The sequence below is a fragment of the Petaurus breviceps genome, unplaced genomic scaffold (assembly GCF_028583685.1).
Source record: "Petaurus breviceps papuanus isolate PSGF00001 unplaced genomic scaffold, PetGlider_PUasm1.0 90977, whole genome shotgun sequence".
Lineage (NCBI taxonomy): Eukaryota > Metazoa > Chordata > Mammalia > Diprotodontia > Petauridae > Petaurus > Petaurus breviceps.
In genome coordinates this window covers 37,872,143-37,887,732 of record NW_027187391.1, presented here as the reverse complement: position 1 = coordinate 37,887,732, position 15,590 = coordinate 37,872,143, and the positions used below count along the sequence as shown (strand labels likewise).

At 37.0% G+C, this 15,590-nt stretch overlaps 1 long non-coding RNA gene across 5 annotated transcripts in view; it reads right to left on the bottom strand.

The window, feature by feature from the left end:
- Positions 1-281: 281 nt before the first annotated feature.
- The window catches only part of LOC138152925 (uncharacterized), a 306,686-nt gene continuing 291,377 nt past the window's right edge, over positions 282-15,590 (bottom strand). For 4 of the 5 annotated variants that reach the window (XR_011166235.1, XR_011166234.1, XR_011166236.1 and 1 more), the window contains 2 exons: positions 1,329-1,516; positions 282-1,237 (listed from right to left, as the gene is read on the bottom strand). This is a non-coding gene — a long non-coding RNA (uncharacterized lncRNA). Of the gene's footprint in view, positions 1,238-1,328; positions 1,517-6,061; positions 6,217-15,590 lie in introns of those variants that run through there. The other variant, XR_011166237.1, reaches the window with a different exon arrangement.

The following is a 15,590-nucleotide window of genomic DNA, read 5'->3' as shown; positions in this document are numbered from 1 at the left end:
TAGAGAGAGAGACAGAGACAGAGAGAGAGAGACAGAGAGACAGAGAGACAGAGAGAGAGAGAGACAGAGAGAGAGTGAGAGAGAGAGAGAGAGAGAGAGAGAGAGAGAGAGAGAGAGAAATGCCTGCCAAAGCCACCGAGATTGCTGAGGGCCAATTGGAGCTGCCCAGGACTTTTGAGAACTGCCACCTAGAGCCGCCGAGAATTGAGGAGTCATGACTGTGGTGCTGGTGTTTTTTCTGTGTTTTCATGTTACTTTGCCAGATCTGTCTGCTAGTAAAGGACAGTGCTGTTGTTGCAGAGGTCTTTGAACTTTGCTGTTGGTTCAGAAGCCCTGAAGGAGGATTTTCTTGTTGTATGTTTACCAAAATACATAGGGTCTTGCTGATGTTTTCAGGGGTTCTGAGACTGTTCTGTAGGCACAGAATGAGTTGATGAGGATTCTGGCAGTGTCTATTGTAGCTTTGTTAAGCTTTGTCTTCCCAGGAACAGGGCTTGCTGAGAACTTGCCTTGGGTCAAGATGAAGAAAAGACCTCTCCTGGGGTATTGAATGCTGTGATGATATTGTAACCTTGTAGCTTAGGAATAGATGGCCTTTGTGCTCTCTTCTTCCCCTTTGAGAAGGTGCTTGGTGGTAATTGATGATAATTTTAATTCAGTTGTGATCCAGGGGTGGAGTACTTTTATTTTTGTGCTTTATGACTGACCAACTGAATGTACTTTGTTTATGATTGGAAACTAATCTCCAGTTGAATAGAGAGAAGACTTTGTGATTGACTAAATAAATGTACTTCCCAGGGATGGAGTACTTGGACCTTAGTACTTTGTGATTGAATTGAGGACTTACTAAATTATTGAATTATACATGGTGAATGCTGCATTTTGATTTTCTGTGAATGTCTTGCCTTAATCTGTCCCTGAATAAATGGAATTTGCTATGCTCGTAATTCTGTACCTAGAAGTTGCTTGTGCTTGGTGTTACTTACACATACACACACACAGAAACACAATTTGTTCATCCATTCCCCAAGTGACAGATAGTTTCAAATTCTTTACTACCATAAGGAGAGAAATTCATAGAGAAAATGTTTTTTTAAAAATGTATCATCATATGGTGAAAAAGCACATAGTCTCTAGAATCAAAGGACTGTCCTAGATTCAAATCCCACTTCTCATATTTCTTATGTATATGACTTTAGGCAAGTCACTTATTCTCTCTGGAGCTCATTTTCTTTATCTGTAAAAAAAAAAAAAAAGAACAAGATGAGATATCCATACTGTAGAAAATTGGATAAATGGTGATTATGAGAATGAAGAATGAATGATACCTGAGCAAGCCAAGCCGAGAGTTGTAAGGAGATTGGACCAGGGAACCAAGCAAGTGTTTGGACATAGACCCCACTTTTCACTGGGATCTTCAGCATTAAGGACTATTTGGGATCACACTCAGGCTTCTTAGACTTTGCCAATCCATTTCTTTGTTTCCAGAAGCATGGATATTCAAAGATCTTGAATTCTAAACAAAGTGAGAGCAAGTATAATGAAACTATTCTTATTTAGGAACATAACTTAAGTTATTTTCTGTGGCCCTGCTATTCATTTTGGTCCTGATTTAATATTTTACTGTTTTAATGCTGTTCCTCTCCTGATTATTGAAGGATGATGAACAGCTCAATACCCAAACCTGGACTAAATAGTTATTCCAGAGAGAGGAAAAAAAAACATTGAGGATTCTCATGATTTGAACCAAAATCGTAGAGATTCCAAAAAAGAGTAGGATCATAGCTTAAATAAATAAAAATCTAAAGTAGAGAAGACTGACTTTGGTGATTTTCAGCCTTCTTTAATGTACTCTACTCTACTCTCAAATACTAATGTATTGGGAATTTGTCTTCCCTAATTGCACCAAAATTGTTTTTAGAGTATTCCCAAAAATTTTTATCAAAACTCCCAATTCCTTAGTATAACTGATATTTGTTAGATGTTACTACATCTCCCTTAACCCTACTGAGTATGTATTTCTTGTTAGCTAAAATGAACCTCTAATTGGTGGAATTTCAGACTATTTGTCCAGTAAGAAGAATAATCTATTAAGTAGTAAGGTGCATTTTCAGACTCCCCAAATCATACTACTTTCTTATTACCTATAATTCCTCAGGGTACTTGGACTGGGTATGGAAATAAGGGTCTCTAATGTCAACTTTCTCCTCTGTTGGAAGGAGGAGCTGGTTATTGATCCAACTCTGTCAAACCTTTTGTTTTCTAAGTGATTATTTTTATGTTTTTTTTTTAAAGCAAATGGGGTTAAGTAACTTGCTTAAGGTTACACGGCCAGTTATTTCTGGGTGTGGTGCTGAGTATCTGAGCCTGGATTTGATCCAGGTCATCCCAACACTGGAGCCGGTGCTCTTACTCACTGAGCCACCTGGCTACCCCTTTTCTAAGTGATTCTTGAAGCAGGGACTACCTTGAGCTTATCTTGATCATGAATCCAATGAAACACCCTGTCTTGAATCCCATCATTCAGGATTATGAACACCTGTCCCTTGGGTAAATTAACTCCTAAAATACCAAGTCATGTGCTCCCCTTGCTGTAGAAGTGGAGGCCTGGCGACTTATTTCCCTCTGAAATATAGATCTAAAGATCCTCAGAGGAACCCAAAAAAATCTTTCCACTTTTCTCTGTTCTCCCTTCACTTTCCTCTACTGAATTCTAGAAATGTCTTCTGGGAGGTGAGGACTGGGGATTAGCTTTAAATCCCCACTTGTATGCTCTTTTACTAGGCTCAGCCTCCATTCTATGCCTTTGTTCTTCTTGATTGGGGGAGGGGGACAGAGAAAAGGGGAAAGGTTGGGCTTTCATGACTGTTTGTGGTGGGGAAAGAGGACAAAATTAGTCTTAAACAGAATTAGTGTGCTGACCTTGGTCTCAAGTTTCTACTTTCCCCAGCTACTACCTAAATAAGGATACAACTGTGGAAAAACCAGCCTTTACTCTAGTAGTGACCTTGATGGGCCACAATGAACCAAAGATTTGTTTCATAGGAACTTAGGTGAAATTAGAGGTCTGGGCTTGCTCTTCTCCAAGCACTTAGCAAAGCTCTGGTCAGATAGCTTACTATTCATAATCATTTCAGTTTTTTTGGTTTTGTTTTTTCCCATTGAGAAACATGATGCTGTCTGCTCAGAACTCATAAATATTAGGGAGAATATTGGTCATGGCTTTAAAAAAATATGTTAAAATTTAAAGAAAGGCTTTGTTTAAATAACATCAGGATTGTGACACAAGCTGAAAAATGCCAGGAAATTCCAAGCTAAAGGCAGATAATTCATCCTTAACACATGCTGTGGTGCCTATTTTCCATTCTTCTCATGAGCCTAAAGCAGGGTTGGGGTGTTGGGCTAACATTACATTTTCTAGGTCTTGTCAGTTCATGTCATAACCTTAGCATTACTCAGACTTTTCTTTATTATTTAATAATAATATGAGATTACACTGATGCCTTTCTCCTATTTCTGTTTAATGCTGAACAAGCATTTTTGGCACTCACAATTCAAATTACAGTCATTTTGACCTGTGCCTCAGTATGTTTGGCAATGAACTCAAATATCTTGCCCCATCATCTATCCCAAAGGCCTTAGAAAGAAATTATTGTAGCATTCTTGTTCTTAAACCATATAAAAATCTGTGATCAATGCTATGTCTACAATCCTGAAGTTAACACATTACTTGTATGAGCTTAGTTGGGGGTGAAAGGAAAGAGTTGAAATAAAGCAGGCATAATGATTTTCTTTTTTTAGTCCAAAAAACTTTTTTTTTTTGTTTAGAGGCTCTGACTCTTATAAAACAGATATACATTTTATTCTGCTCCAGAATTATGTCCCATCCTGCTTCCACTCTATTCCCCTTTTTAAGATGGAAATTTTCTGGTTATCAGCCTGAGTATATTTCTATGGTTCTATAAGAGCTATGAGGGTCTTTTGAAAATAACAGATCACACCACAGACATGGGCATTTTCCTTTCTTGAGAATCAGGATAATGCCAACATATTGGCATCTGTGAATGATGCTGGAAAGCTGAAAAACTGACATTGACATGATGCTTTGATTATTCTCTCTTTTGTTGTCAGTGATTACAGCAGAAGAACAAAAATATCATTAGACTATGGTGAAAACATACCATCATTGGAATAATTAAAGACATAGTTCAGGGTGCTATTATGCAAGGAGCGATTATTAATCAACAAGGATTTATTGAGCATTCCTGTGCTAAATCAAAGGGAAGGAGGGTGGAAATGTGTAAGTCACGGTCCTTACCTTCAAGGAATTCATAATTTCACTCTAGTCTCTATAGTACTTTAATATTTCAATGGAGATAAGACGAATCCTTTAATGGAGCTATACATTCCTTTATGGTAGGTATTCCTTCCAATGAGGAAGATCACAATTATTGTTGCTCCAAACTATCTTATCTATTCCTTTTCCACCTCCTCCCATAAATCTGTAACCAGAGGTCTACCCAATCTGTGGGATGCCTTCTTCTGATGTTGAATGAATACTGGTGGAACACAGAGGCTTTTAATGGTAGCAGGCATCTAATGTTTATTGACTAGTATCAGTTCTCTCTCTGTCTCTCTCTCTCTCTCCCTCTCTCACTCACTCAACCCTCCTCCCCCCCTCCTTTTTTTTTTACCCTGGACCATACATTTCTCTGAGATACATACTTCTCAAGCAAAATTCCTCATTTGCATTATGTTTCAACTGCTCATATCCACTAACAATTAATCAATCAATAAGCATTTATTAAGTGTTTACTATGTGCCAGGCACTGGGCTACAGGAAAACAAAAATGAAGCAGTTTCTTCCCCCCAGGAATTTACAATGTATTGGAGTCATCAAAAGAACTATGCAGTTTCTTAGAGACAAACCAGCTTACTCTCCTCTTTCTACTCAATTTTGGGCATCCACAGTTTCAACCCAAACTAGTTATACTGATAAACCTGTTATATGGGTTATCCCTCCCACTCCATGTCATGGTTTAGACAATTGGCATTCTTCATTCATGTAGGGTAGGGATTATTTTTTGGCCTCTGAATAGCTAATTATTAGCAAAGTAACATAAAAATAATAATCCTTTACATTTGCATGGTACTTTACAATTTATACAAAGTGCTTTACATACATTATCTTATTTGATCATCACAAAAAAACCCTGAGAAGAAGGTAGTATAATTGTCATTATCCTCATTTTACAAATTAGAAAGCTGAGGCTCAGAGAATTTGAATGACTTAATAAACTCATAAATGATACAGGATAGGGACTGGCTCTGTGAATTCATAGGCTTAAGGAACTCCTGGGATTCCCGTTACCAATAATGCAGGTGAGCATTTTCTCTGTAACTCAGTCTTGGAGAGTTGTCTGATACAATGAATGGTTAAGATACTTGACCACAGTCACAGCTAGTATTTGACAAAAAGGAGACTTAGACACAATTCCCCCTGACTCCCAGCCCAGCTCTCTAACAATTCTATTACACTTCCTTTCTTACTCAAGTCATGTACTTAGCAAATAGCAGAGCCAGTGCAAGAATCTAAATCCTCTGACTTCCAAATCTAGTTCTCTTTCCAGTACACCATGCTGCAAAAACATACAGGCCACATTATTTGGTCATGCAAGGACCTTAAGCAAGGAACTGGATAATTGTAACAGTAAGTACCCTAGCATACCCAGTATGGTTGCTAGCAAAGGTTCTTTGATCTGCTTTTCTAAAGGAAAGCAACTCAAAAGGGGTTAACAAAAAGTCAAGACCCTGAACATCAGAAAATACAGATAGAAATTACAAGCAGATAAAATATATAGACAGAGAAAATAAAACAATTCAACAGACCACCAGACAGGGTTTCTAGCTGTATGACCATAACATACATACAGTTAATTACCAGAGAAAGAAGCACCAACATCTGGGTTTTCAAAGCCAAAGGGCTCAATGTCTTCCCAGAGTCTCATCTGGCCAAACCACACAACTCTTCCTATAAGTGAGCCCCAAAGCAAAACCTCACCTCAGGGTGTATATATTTAACCTTCTCCAGGGTCAGACAACATCACAACCTTTGTGACCCGCTTCCTAATTACAAAGCAACAAAAGGTATGTGTCTTCCAGAAAAACAGGCCTCTCCTAAGCAAGATTCTCTTGTGGGGCCCTTTAAGGAGCAGGGAAGATCTTCAAATTCCCTTGCCATTACAGTAATCTAAAGTCTAGCTTCTGCAAACACTTGTTTTTAATAATGATGGCTACTACACTGTTAGAGAATTTGTTTTTCAAGTGACTTGGCAGTGATAGTCATTCCCCCAACTAGACTGTAAACTTTCAGAAAATGTGAACTGGGTCCATATTTCCTGCAGCATATGTGTAATGCTGAGCACCTAAAAGTTCCCGATGAGCTCTTGATTGATGGATAGATCTGAGTTCTTTCTCAAGTTTCTAACAATGTTTCTAGATGTGGTATAATATGACATGCAAGGACACAGCAAGAAATCTTTAGAATCATTTTCCTCTGACCTCATTTCTCCTAATTAAAAAAAAAAGTCAGTTTATTGCAAGCCCAGGAAAATTGTGTGCCAAGCATCAAAAATACAAATGCTAAAAACAAAACAAATAATAACAAAATCCTGAATACTTAAGTGGTAGAATCGAAGAGGTTATTATCAAAGGGAAAAAAGATGTCTTTCCCTTAAAAAGAATAAAAATATACTAAAATATTACTAGAAGTATTTTTTTGCAGTAGCAAAAAGAAAAAAAAAATCTTGAAATAAAATGAACATATTAGTGTACATTGCAAAGAGGGATTAGATTTAGACTTGGGATCAGGAAACATTTCCTAACACATAAAACTCTCCTACAGTACTATTAAGGAATGGTTGGAGAAATTTTAGCTTATTAATATTATGGCATATTATTGTGATATAAGTTAAAACATTGAAATATTTAAAGAAATGTGGGAAAATACCAAAAAAAGATGATAAGAAAGTAGAATCAGGGGGCACAATATCCATAATGATTACTATGAAAACAACACTGAAAGGTACCTGAACACGGATTCAATCCGATGACCCATCTTTATCCTATTGAAAGCAGAGGGTAAAACATTTTCATTCAGTCAGCAGAAGAGGGGTAAGTGGAGAAAGTTATTGACTGAGAAATGGTATCTATATCCTATGATAATATTAGTCATTTTGTCAGTAGGTTTTGATGAACTATTATTATTTATTATACATGGGAGAAGTTTATGGAGGAAAATAGCAGGAAATAACTATGGTATAACAATCAAATAATCGATATTTGGGGCAGGGAATATAAATAAGATAATAAATAATAAATAAGATCAGCGAAGCTCACAAAGAGCCACAAGTTAGTTGTAGAGTAGAAATTAAGTGGGCCAAAAAGGAATAAGAATACCTGCAAAGCATCACACAATCAATAACAAGAAATTCTTTAAGTCTATGGAAGGAAGGAAGCCAGTTAGAGAATTGGGGAGGGGAGGTGGGAACCTTTTTGATAGTGGAGCAAAGGAAGCACTCAGGGGTGCATAAGAAATTATTTACTGAATAAATCCTTTGCCTCTGTCTTCATTGAAGAGGCCTTTTAAATTGTCTGTGAAGTCAATAGGCTGAATATACTAGATCAAAGACTGGTCGATACCAAGTGTATTCTATCTAGGTCAAATGGCAAAATAAATAGAGATAGATTCCTGGGGTCAAATGGAATTCACCCAAAATCTGTGAAAGATGGTATATTCTCAAATGACATCATGGGTTGTTTTTGTTTTTGTTTTTTTAGCCCCAGCAGCATGCCTAACACATAGTAGATGCTTGTTCCCTTCCCATTCTCACTCACTAAACATCCAATCAAGTATGAACTCTTGCCATTTCTGCTTTCCTCATGACTCTCACATTTATCTCTCCCTTTTAATACCTATTGCCTCCACTTGGTCTGTGCTGGGGCATCATATACCATTAGGGCTTTTCAACCTTTTGACTTCCCATACTTATAGACTGCCATGATTATCAGACTGGGGAGAGCTCAGAACTGAGAGGATTAAAAAAAAATTGTTTTGTTTTAGTATGAATGACAGAAGTTCAGCTTGAAATAATGGATAAAGATCCAAAGTCAGGAAAAACTTGGGTTCAAGTACTGCCTCTGACATACCTGACCTTGGGCAAGTCCCCTAGCCTCTCAGTGCCCCCACCCCATCCCCAAGAAGGACCATAAGATTCAGAATAGTTGTTAGTTTACTGATGGCAGGAGTTACATCACTGGGAACTTCACACACCAGCAAAATCACAGATCTGGGCCAAAAACAAAAACAGATTGTCATGTTGAAGGCCTGGTCACTTTCTTAACTGATATGGACATCTCTTCCTTTCTTGGATTGAGGTTGCATTATAGATTTAGAACTGTAAGGGGCATATGGAATAATCTAATCTAAGCCTTCATTTTTCATGTTTCTTTATGTACACAAGCAGATAGTGTCACAATGGAGATAGTTCTGGATACTTCTAAGGATAATAGAAAGACAGTGCAAAGGCATGGAAAATGATCATGGAATATTCTGTCTGAGGAACAGTAGCAAAAATGCTGGTAAAGCTAGATAGTGGAAGGGGTCAAGGCCAATAAGAAGAATGGAGAGATTGGAAGGGGGCAGGTTTTGAAGAGCCTTAAATGTCAAACAAGGACTTTATATTTTATTCTGGAGGAGATAGTTTTGAGCCATTGTTGACTGATCTGAAATAGAGGACTCCAAGTTTTCCCAGGATTTTGCTTGACTGTCGCTCCTTCTTGGTTATGGTCTTCTCTTCCTCCCTTTTTTAAACCTAGATCACCTCAACATCCAGCATGATCTTTGGAAGAAAACCAAGGACTTTTTCTTTTCCTGGCCTCTGGAAAATTTTGTAGATTTGATGGTGCTTGGGGTGATCTTTTAAGGGTTTTTCACAAAGCACGGAGATAAGGAGAATAGGAAGACCAAGAAAGAAGAAAATAAGCAAAGGGGATTTTTACTTTAGCTACTCCTGTTGCAATGTGGAGATGCTCCTGGGATAAGCCCTTATTTTATTGTCCTTCTTTTTCCTCCTCTTTTATCTGATGTAGGCTTTTTTTTTCCAATCATCTTCTGAATCAGTCACACCCAAGGCCCCTTTTTAATCTTTCCACTGTTCTTTTCAGGGATTCCTCTCTCCCCCTTGTGAAAGGAAGCAGATTGTTAGAAATGATGTTGTGAATGTGCCAATTCATTGACCCTTCTCAAAATAGCAACGAGATGGTGCAAAAGATTCTTAGAAGTAAGTTGTTTTGTACTAGTAGACATTACTATATAAGCCATTGTTATAATCCAAGGACAGGACACTGCAACAGATTTCCTGGGTTGGGGGGTGGGAAGTGGGGAAGTGAAGAGGAGGGAGAACAGGGAAGGGTGAGGCTTGGTTTGGGAAGATTAGTGTAGGAAAATCAATGACACTGAAGTTAGATACAGTCATTGAACAAATTTTCTTGAAAGCTAGGAATGTACCATTTGTTTGATAGAAAAGTGGAAAAAAAATCTTAAATATCTAATAAAAAAAAGTAAGTTATCTTTGTGTCAGTTTACACATACCCAGTAGGCCATATTGACTATGGCAGTATTAATGTCAAATATTAAGGTAAAACTTTGTGTAAATGAAAACTGAACTGTTTGGTTGCAAGATCCCTAAGCAGAATCTCCACCAAGTACTTATGGTGAATCAAGTCCTTGCTATCTTTACTAGGTCTTTGCAAAATCGAACTTTGGCCAAGGTTTGCAACAGCTATTTGTGAATGGCACTACTGCAGAAACCTTAGCAAACAACAACAATAAAGTGGTGTTCCTGGTTAAGTATCCCCAACTAAGAACTGTGGATGCCCCTAGAATTTTCTGGTGCCTCATGGAAAACTTCCTAGAATTCTAGGTGTGCCATAATTCTTCATAATGAATTCAAAAGAGAATGAACATGGAAAAAAATTTCAGGAGATTGTATGTGATTTTGACACATCAGGTATCCTGGTAAAATAAAAGGGGGGTGGATGAAGAATGAGAAATTCCTCGCCCCATTTAGGCACCTAGGTGGCACAGTGAATAGAGCACTAGATCTGGAGTTAGGAAGACATGAGTTCAAATTTAGCCTCAGATATTTACCAATTATATGACTCTGGGCAAGTCAATTAACCTCTATGTGCCTCAGTTTCCTCATCTGTAAAGTAGGGATAATAATACACCTATCTCCCAGGATTGTTGTGAGGATCACGAGATCATAACTGTAAAACACCTTAGCACAGTGCCTGACACATAAACTATACAATGTTAGTTATTATTAGTATATCTAATCAGTTGCTAAATTTTTGCTGCTTTCTACCCTTACAACATCTCTTGCATCTACCCCTTTCTATCTACTCACAGAACTATCATGTTAGTTCAGGGTCTCTTACCACCTTTTATTTAGATTATTGGAAAAGTCTCCTAATCGCTCTTCCTGACTCAAATCTCTCACTATCCCATACTCTGTTGCCAAAGTAATTTTCCTTAAATGCAAATCTGACCATATCATTCCCCTTCTCAACCAAATCCAATGGCTTCTTAATGCCTCTAGGGTAAAATATAAACTCTTCCATGTAGCTTTTAAAACTCTTCACAACCTGGCCCCAAACTATCTTTTTAGCTCCATGGGATTTATTCCATTTCCCATACTTTATGATCTAACCAAACTGGCCTTTATCTTTCTCACACATGACACTCTATCTCCTGTCTCTGTGACTTCACACTGGCTGTCCCACATGCCTGGATGCACTCTCTCCTTACCTCCATCTTACAGTCTTTCAGCAGGTCAAGCATTATCTTCCTCATGAATTCTTTCTTGTTTTCTTCAACTGATAGTGCCACCCCTCCCAAAATAACACTGATAAAAGAGTACGGATCACTTCATGGCATCCATGAATGTCCTATGTCAATTAAATTCAGTCTATAAGATGTTGAGTCAAAGGACCTGGGTTTGAATCCAGGCTCTGAAACTCAAACTCTGAGATCTTTGGTAATTTACTTAGTTTCATTGGGCCTCAGTTTCCTAGTAAAGTGGGTGAGGCAAATGAGACAGATTCTAAATATAGGGTCTTATTATTTTGTGACCATAAAATCAATAAACATTTAAGTGCCTCCTAAATAAAAGGAAATTATTTTGTCAGTGGAGATTAAAAAAAAGGCTAAAAGGAAATGTGTCTTACCCTAAGAAGTAGGGAGCATACAAGAAAAACAAAAATATATGCCTTAAACTGAATGTGAAGAGGGTGACCAACAGAGAACTCTCCTGAGGAGCTCAAGTCAATTCATATAAGTCATGTTCTAAAAAGGATGGCATCATAGAGAAAAGTCCATAAAATCTATTGTGTAGAAATTCATTATAACATTTAAATATTCATAAATATATTTTATTTAAAATTGAGAGACATCGTGGCATAGTCATTAGAGCGTCTGAACTGGAGTCAAGGAAAACTTACGTTTAAATCCCTTTTCTGTCCCCATTTATGTGGTAAGTCCCTTAATCTCTTCTGGCCTCAGTTTCCTCAGCTGATTATAACTATCTCAGTTACCTCATGAATTCACTGGTGAGGCTTAATGAGATAATGTATGTAAAGTACTTTGAAAATTGTAAAGGGCTATATAAATAGTAGCAATTATTACAGAATCATGGGGTTTTTATATAAAATGCAGTTTGACACCATCTTGAACATTTTATATTAACTCCACTTAGATTTTTTTGTGGTTTCTTATCTGTTTTTCAGAAATTATGGCATTGGGCCATAGTGGGTCCCTATCCCTCCACCTGATGTCTTAGAGCCAGTATCACTCAGGGTATAGAATACAAATGGGTCAGTAAGGAATTTCCTTGTAGGTCAACTATCAAAGAGTTTCCCATATAGTGACTTGACACTAGGAGAAGCATCAGAAGCATCTCCACTGGAACCATCTGGAATTGATCTTCCAGCTTTACCTCCTATGTTCTCTCCAAAATTACAAAGTTCATGCGTCAGTAATTCTTCTCAGACCACTGCAAATTCTAAGATGAAGTTCCCTGCTGTTCCTACACTCCCCTAAGTATAGTACAAAGATGCCTTCACCAGGGGTTACCAACCTTATAAATAAAACAATCATTAGCTAAATAGAAAGGTTTAATAAGTTTGTGTATATGGCAGTGTGCTGTATAGAAAACAGCAATGGATTTGGAATCAGACAAAATGGGTTCAGATCCTGCTTCCATTACTTACTGCCTGTGTGAACTCAATCAATTCTCTTCCTCTCTCTAGTCCTCAATTTCTTAATCCGTGAAATAAAAAAACTGGAGTAGATAATATCAAAGGTTTTGTGTAGTGCTAAATCTTGTGTTAGAGTCAATTGTGATTAATATTTGACAATTTTGTATATTAATTATGATTAATATTCAAAGCATTTTGGCTTTATTAAGCCAAAAAGTGTAGTAAAATTATAGCTTATGAGGCCACATCAAAATAATCAGTTAACTGATATTCACTTATAGAATGGTATAATTGAAGTGAAAACTTCATTTAAAGAATATTTTAATATATAAATATTCACGTATATATACATACATATACACATATATACATATATGTGTTCATATAGAGATATTTAAAGATAGAATAACAATTACAAGGAAGAAAGGGAAGACAAGATGTTTGCAGTGGGAAATAATTGATGGTTAACTCCTATATGGTCAGTGTTGTTAAGTTTTTTTTTTCAGTTCAACCATTAATTTCACAGTCTGTTCAAAGTTCATGTAACTAAATAAACAACCTAGTTTGTATACTTTGGACCATTGTGTCTAAAGTGAAATATTCATTCAGACATTAATAAATTAGGATCATTTTTATGGTCCCTGTGAAAATGTGCCTAAGAAATAAAATAAAAGATCCTGCAAGTTAGGACTCATTCAGGCAAGTTTTGGGTTTTTGAAAAGGAAACTTCATACAGTGTGCATCTGTGATTTTAATAATGTACAAAGAGATTTTAAAAACATATACAGGCACATACACAGAAATCTGGGAAATTGGTTAGTACCAAAGCATGACACCCACAAAGGAAATGCCCCACATATTATCTGATCCACCTCTAACCCAAAAAGAGCATAAAAAAAGAAGTACAATAAAAGGACAAAATAAAACATATTCAATACCAGCCTATACAAATACAAGATGGGAAGAAGACCTGACTATTCATGAAAAACAATACCAATTAGGTGTTTAAGCACCTAATAGTGAGAGCACTATGAAAAAATAATGTGTCACTGAAACTAAAAAGCGAATGTGGTTTTAAGTTTCATCAATAAAATCCCAATAAACAGATTTAATTGGTCAGGCAACAAAAATCTGTCAATTAACAAGCATTTATTAAGCCTCCACTATGTGCCAGGCACTGTGCTCGGTGTTGGACACACACACACATACACACACACACACATACACACACACACAAACACTCACATATGTGTGTGCATATCTATCTATATAATATATACACATACACACAAAGAATGAAACAATCCCTGTGAAGGAAAATAATGCATACATGTATCAGTATACTCAGTATAAATATGTACAAAATAAATTCAAGGCATTAGAGAAAAAGAGCTCTATCAGTTGAGGAAAGCAGGGAAATTCACAGGTAGAAATTTGTGTTTAGACTATGTCTTGAAGGAATGAAGGGATGTTATGATGCAGAGAAAAGGAGGCAATACATTCCAGACATGGGGAATGCTTAATGCAAAGGCAAAGAATAAGAAGATGGAGCACTGTTGTAGCAGCAAGCACCCCAAGCGTGCCCAGGGTGGCTGCCAACACAGGTTCTTAGATCTGCTTTGCTAAAGGAAAGCAACTCAAAATGGCTTAACAAGCTTATTTTAATCAGTCAAACATATATTGTTTACCTACTTCAGGGGAAAAAGGTCAGTACCCCAAACTTCAGAGTATACAGACAGAATTATCAAGATGGAGAAACAGATCCAGTAGACAGGTTTCCAAACTGTCCAACCATTACATCCATACCAAATCAACATCTGGGTTTTTCAAAGCCCAGGGGGGGTCTCAACAATGGCTTCCCAAAGCTCATCTGAACAAATCACAGAACACTTCTCAAAGTGAGCCCCAAAGCAAAGCCTCACATCAGGGATTATATAGCCTTCTCCTGGGTCAGAGAATGTAACCACCGTCTTGACCCACTGCTCAATCACACAGCATCAAGGTGTGGGCATTCCTGAAAACTGAGCCTCCTGCCACAGGTTCCATGTGCCCACATCCAGCCTAATAGGAGGCAGAGTATATTTTCAAATCAAGGAAGGTTCTCAGAGTCTCTTAAGCCTATCAAAGGGCCTAAGGGAGGGGAAAATTTTTAAGTTTGCATTTCCATTACAACTGTGTATAAGGAACCAAGAAAAAAAAGCTGGGCTAAAGTAAAGACTATGGAAGTGGGAGCAATTGCATCTCATCAAAAATTTTATGTAGTCAGAGACCCTCCTTAAAAGAAAAAAGGCCTGACCCTAGTGAAACCTCCTTTAAGTTAATTTTAATTCCTAACCAGTGGACTCAAGCCCAACAAGAATTCCTGGAAGAGGTAAAGAAAGACATGAATGGTGAAAGTCAAGTTGGGAAAATAAATGAGAGTGAGGCAAGAAAACTACAAAGAGAATTAACAGCTTGGAAAAAGAGGCACAAAAAATACTTAATAACACCTTGAAAAACAGATTTTTTCTAATGGTAAAATAGGCACAAAAGCTGACTGAAGAAAAGAACTCCTTAAAAAATGGAACTGGGCAAATGGAAGCTAATGAGTATATGAGACATCAAGAAACAATAAAACAAAGTCAAAAGAATGGAAAAAAATAGAAGAAAATATAAAGCAACTAACCTGGAAAACATATCATGGAGAGATAACTTAAGAATTATTGGGCTACCTGAAAAGTTATGAAAGAAAAAAGGAGCTTAGATGATATGTTTCAAGAAATTGTAAAGGAAAATTGATCCAATATCTTAAATCCAGAGGATAAAATGGAAATTGAAATAATCCATTGATCACCTCCTGAAAAAGTTCTCAAAATGAAAGCTGCAAGAAATATTGTAGTCAAATTCCAGAGCTCCTGGGTCAAGAGGAATACATTGCAAGCAGCCAGAAAGAAACAATTTAAATATTGTGGACCCATAGTTAGGCTCACATAAGATTTAGCAGCTTCCACATTAAAGGAGTGGAGGGCTTACAATATATTTTGGAAGGCAAAGAAGCTAAGATTACAATCAAGAATCACCTACCCTGATTCTATTTTCTTATCTTTTTTTGTATCTTCCCACATTTCTTTAAATATTTCAATGTTTTTACTTATATCACAATAATATGCCATAATATTAATAAGCTACATTTTCTCCAACCAATCCTTAATATTACTGTATATGAGTTCTACGTTTTAAGAAATGTTTCCTGATCCCAAATCTAAATCTGATCCCTCTTTGCAATGTATACT